Consider the following 6,004-nt stretch of genomic DNA (forward strand, 5'->3'; position numbering starts at 1 on the left):
CTAACAACCCTGACTCCTTCCCTCAGGGGCAGCCCCACACAGCCCTGACTCCTTCTCTCTGTAAGTTTCCTTCTTCATAACTGGCTAAGCCAAATTTGCCCCACATCTGGCTGCATAAGCCTGTCTGTCGTTTGCACGACTACGCGTTCCTTACCTCCTCACAGCACAGCCAGCAGCCTCCATCCCAAACCGCAGCAGCCTCTGGATACCAAGCCCTAGCACAAACTACAACTGTAATAAATGGCCAGCTAGCCCACTCTTTCATAACACCCAAGCTCATTGGGCAGGCACAGATGTTTCCATCGTCAGTAATCAGTACAGCTGTAATTCATCAGGAGAGATTGCCTTCTGTGCTATCCTTTCAACCTATCTTCCCACAATTACATGGCTCCCACTAAAAAAAAAATATATATATATATATATATATATATATATATATACAGTAATTTCACAATTATAAGCTGCACCTGGTTATAAGCCACACATTACAATACAGAGTGTGATAAAAGGTATCTGTTCTATCCCCATCTGTTGAGGGTGGGGCAGTGATCCTTATCTCAACAGCAGATATTCTGCTAATGGGCCATCCATTGAAACCAGGCAGGGCATTGTTCTTTATCTTTTCACAACCCATCCTTCCTCCAGCCAGTCATTTTCTGCTCATGGCCATTGAGTCCCACTGTGGGACTGATAAAATTACTGCATCCCATTGGAAGTTGCTCCAGCCAGGGGGAAGAGCCCAACATTTCTTACCAAGATAAAAACAGAGGTTTTGGGACACTAAGGGAGCCCCTTTCTCCACTGGACTCCAGAGGAAAACCGGATTTCTCCACATCCCCACTGGACCTCCGGAGGGAAACTGCACCTTGTACAGGAGCACTGCTCCAACTGAACCACATCTGTCACTGCAGGAGGATGCAGCCACCATTTAATGGGACTGCTGCCAACACCCTGCCTGACGGGGTGTCAGGTTGTACTCTGGCTTTGTCAGGGTTTGGAGTTTGTTTCTTTGTAGTGCTGTATTTCTATTTTAATTTCCCTAGTAAAGAACTGTTATTCCTAATTCCCATATCTTTGCCTGAAAGCCCCTTGATTTCAGAATTATAATAATTTGGAGGGAGAGGGTTTACATTCTCCATTTTAAAGAGAAGCTCCTGCCTTTCTCAGCAGACACCTGTCCTCCAAACTAAAACAGCAACATTTTGTTCTTTGTCCATACATAAGCCACACCTGATTATAAGCCGCACTTTGGGTTCGGACCAAAATTTTAGTCAAGATGGTGCGGCTTATAATCGTGAAATTACTGTGTATATATATATAAGGACAGTACTAACTATAGGCTTTTGAACAGAATTAAAAACAGATCTATTGATTACATGGACATATACAAAGACAGGATGCAACTTCCAGGCACATCCCTGTGCCTGTATTTTCCTCTAGACCAGCTCTGAGTGTTTTGAATGGTTCTGTCTTCTTGCAAGGGCTGTATGTGAAGCCCAGGGATTTTGTTTAGGGAGGCTGGATGCCTTCTGCTGAAATCTACTTTTAGGTCTTGCAAGATGTCTGCATTTAGCTGCACAGGCCAAAAGCCAGTTGTCAGAAATGCTGCAGGCACTTGGGTATATCAGCAATGCAGGTGCATGCCTGGTGCTCACTGCTGTCCACTTCTTCCCACCCCCCCACCCCCAGCCAGTTGTGAGCACTGGAAACCCCTGGGATTCAGGCTGCTGTCTGCATTTCACATGGTGTGTACTCTGATTTGTCTTGAATAATGTGCTTGGCCTCCTTTGCTGCAGGCCAAACACCGCCAGCCATTCCTCACAGGACTCACTCTTTCTCAGTATCTACATACACTGAATTGTAATATAATAATCTCAATATATTAAAAATAAATGGGCCAAATACTCCATGCCTGGCACATGTGTATGGCCATCATTAATTAGATGGTAATCTAATTAATCTAGACATCATTAATCTAGATGGTAGATTTCAAGTATATATTTTGCCTCACTTTCTCTTTGGGGAGGAGGAATTTGTCAGAAATCATCGACCAGTGGTGTTCAGGAGAAATATCTATTTATTTAAAAAGCTTTCCTATTACTTGCAGGAAATATTTTAATAGTACTCTGCTAATGTGCATTATAAATTCTCAGAATATTAGGGAGATTTCAAAGGAGAACTGTTTCATACACATTACTGACAAAGAATAATTAGAATTAGAGGATCTCAAGGAGTGGCTTCAAATCTAAACAATTCTATGACAGTGATTGAAGTGTCACTCTTACCACACCAGCCCTGTGTTTTCAGGTGTGTTACCACAGCCTTGTCTCACCCTTGCCACCACAACACTCACTTTACACCGCATGTAAGACCTCCCTGCATGTCCAGCTACAGAGTGCAAACTAATGTCATCATCAGGATGGTAATAAATCAGAACACGTTAACAAATGCAGAATTTGCTCACTAATCCATTTTTTCCTTTGCACAGAAGAAATGAACAGTGTACAGAGGAGCTACTGCAGTATGTGCTGGGTAACATGTCTCAGGAATGATATGGATGAAAATTTGGGAGGTAGGCAGTGTTCCCACTTAGGAACAGGCTGTGATGTGTGGAGAACAGAATGCTTCCCATCAACTTCAGTAACACACTTCCCCACTCTTTTGGGAGCAGCTGGAAAAATCTGCCTCCAAATTTCTTTGGCAAGAAAGATGAATCAAAGCAAATGAGGAAAGGGGAAGGAGGAGCTGATCTCAGACAAGCTCCAAAGGGGACACAGATCAGCTCAGCAGGGAATGTGTTCTCCATTATCACTTGTCTCCAACCTCACTGGGGCTAATGAAGGTACAGGGCACAAAGGTGATGGATGAGGAAAATGAGACTTTATTCTATGCACAACCCCCCAGCCAAATCAGGGGTGGAAAACACATCTCCTACTGGCCACAATTCTTAAAATGATCACTTCCAAACTAGTCAGTGATACATTTCTCTCTTGCTGGTTTGAGTGTTCCAGGATCTTTGGCAGCTCTCCACATTTGCAGTTCCTCTGCAGGTAGCCTAACTACAGCCAACACTGGATAAATATATCTCATCTGCCTTTGATTTATGGGCAAATTCAGTCTTCCTAGAATAGGCTTTGTGCAGGTGGAATGGGTGGGAGCACCAGAATCCATCCACGTGGCAGGAAAAAGATTAAGAGAGTTTCACTTAATGATCTTTCTCTGAAGCAAAACAGCTGGCCTGCCTTCCCAAAAACCTGGCAGTAGTTTCATGGTTACATCTCCACAGCCATGTAAACACAGCCAAAGGAACTGGGAATTGGGTTCTACCTAAAATCACTGCAACATTTTTAGATGTTATCAGAGATTATTTACAAGAGCATGGAGTGAGAGGACAAGGGGGAAAGGGTTAAAATTGAAAGAGTGTAGGTTTAGATTACATATTAGGAAGAAATTCTTTCCTGTGAGGATGGTGATGTGTACTAAAACTCTTTATCCACGTGTGTGAGGACAGAGCAGGTTCATCATAATACATAAACAATCATAGAATCATGGAATGGTTTGGGTTGGAAGGGTCCTTAAAGCCCATCTAGTTCCACTCCACTCCCATGGGCAAGGACACCTTCCACCATCCCAGGTTGCTCCAAGCTCTGTCCAGCCTGGCCTTGGACACTTCTAGGGATGGAGCAGCCACAGCTTCTCTGGGTACCCTGTGCCAGGACCCCACCACCTTCCCGTGTAGCCCTTTCCAATGCCCAATCATGCTTCTTGTGAAGAAATTCTTCCTGAAAACTGCCTGTTTTCAATGTAGGGAAGCACCATGGCATTCTAAATCCCTGGGGAGTTTCATTTATGCCTCCATATTCTTGGGTCTATGCAGTTCTCCAACTTTGTTGCCCTGAATGCATCCCTTTCCCTGTCTTAGATATGCTGGGAAGATGGTTCTGCAATATCCCCAGCGAGGAGACTCCAAACCCTCCCTGGACAATCTGTTCAGTCCTTGGTCACTGCACAGGACAGAAGTTCTGCCTCCTGTCAGTGGAAGCCCTGGGCTCAGTCCCTGCCTGTGGCTCTGGTGCCATTGGTGGGCCCTGCTCAGAGCCCTCCCTGCACACAGGGACACCCAGGGCTGTCCTGAGGAGCCCAGGACTGGACACAGCTCTCCAGATGTGCCTCCCAAGGGTAAGATTTGCCCATTCTTACATTTTTGACTTACAGGCAACTCTGTTCCTATGAAGCAGATAAACCCCACTTACAAATTGCATCAACATGACTTTTACCCAGGGAGGGGGTAACCTATGCTCAAGAAAAATTATAGCAAACATTGGAAAAGAAATGCATGTTAATGCTTATAACTGAATTAAATAATGCAAGAAATACCTACTAACATTATAAGTCACTGATCTGTGAAAATGTATGAGTGAGGCTGTGTTGTTGATAATACTTGAAAAACTTAACATGGCTAAGGCTTATTAAATTCCATTTTGTTTTCCTGTTCTTGATATTTTGCTCACACTTATCATCTGACTCTCTGATATGCAAATACAAGTGATAGCCACATAGCTCTACTGCACTGGAATGATGACTTGATGTTATTGTGCCCTCTAATGTTGACTTCCTACATAGTTACAGACTTCTAACATTCTATCTACTAACATTTATGCTGGGATGGGGTACACAAGGTATTTCTGAAAGAACTGCCTGATTATAACTCTTTAGAATCTTCAGCTTAATGAATCTTGCAAAGATAATAAAATGAAAGCAAGATTTACACAGATCTACCAGAATTAAAAAAAAATAAAAAAAAAAGTGGAACACTCAAGTAAATCTCTCATCTGTTCAAAGAGGCAAACAAGAATCTGTCATTTTTGGCTCTACAAGATGGTCTATCACCTAGCAGATAAATATCATTTGGGTTTCAATCCATTCTATTTCTCATTATTTCTTTGTACATTGGAGTATTTTAAGTATTAAAGTAAATATTAAGTATTTAAGGCCAAGGGGTGTCAGTATGAAAAAAAAATTGGTGAAGGAATTGAGGTGCCTGAGAATTAAACAGAGACTTAATACACTAAGGACTATGTAGATTTTTTCACTCAAGCCCAGTTAAGTCTTTCCATGCTCTTATTCAGTTGAGGCTAGAAAAAAAAATAAGTTTTAAGTTTTGAGTTTCATTCAAAAACAGTTTCAAAAAACCAAACTATGGGGGAAAATACAAAACGCAAGAAAAAGAAATTTCAGTTTTTTAAAAATCCAAAATGTACAAGAACAACTCACGCTCAAAGTCTTCATTTAAGTGTACACAAGTGTTGTAAATATTGGGTGTGTGAAGAGATTCAGCAGAGCAGAAAGAGCTTCAACCCAAAAAAGTTCCCTTTTTTTTTTTTTAATCACCGCTTTTTAGCTTCCTCTCAAGAGAATAATGTCACACCTGAGTGGAAACAGGCCAGAAATTCTTTGTAAGCAAAGGGTTTTAAAAGCAAAAAGCAGGGTTTTGTACAGAGGGTCACCTGAAGTGGTAACATCCTGTTTTCATCTTCGTGGTTTGCACTGATACACTTCATTGGGTTAACGAAAGTTGGATCAACAAATGTGATCTGACAATGAAAGGCAGAATAAATTTATTTCCTTACAGCAAATTAGACCCAACCTCTCTGTTGAAAATTAAAGAGCAATTTATGGAATTCTTGATGCAACTGATCTCAGGAAATAGCATTTGGACATTTTTGTTTGTATTAGAAAAATAAAGGGAAACTATTTGTTTTTGTTTCCCTTATTAGATCCCCTATCTCTGAATAAGCCTTAAGATACATCTTTATTATTTAGCCACTTTAAAGACACAGATTTTAACAGTAACAGAATATCTGAGCATAACCAATACAGACCTGCAAAATGAAGGTTTTGTACCTTTAGAATTACAGAAGGAAATAATCACACACTTAAGAGTTGCTGAAACAAAACTAAATTCTGTTTTCTCCAGAAATAATGAACAGCGATCTTTGCCTTA

Source organism: Catharus ustulatus, chromosome 4 (genome assembly GCF_009819885.2).
Source record: "Catharus ustulatus isolate bCatUst1 chromosome 4, bCatUst1.pri.v2, whole genome shotgun sequence".
In the NCBI taxonomy this organism is placed as follows: Eukaryota; Metazoa; Chordata; class Aves; order Passeriformes; family Turdidae; genus Catharus; species Catharus ustulatus.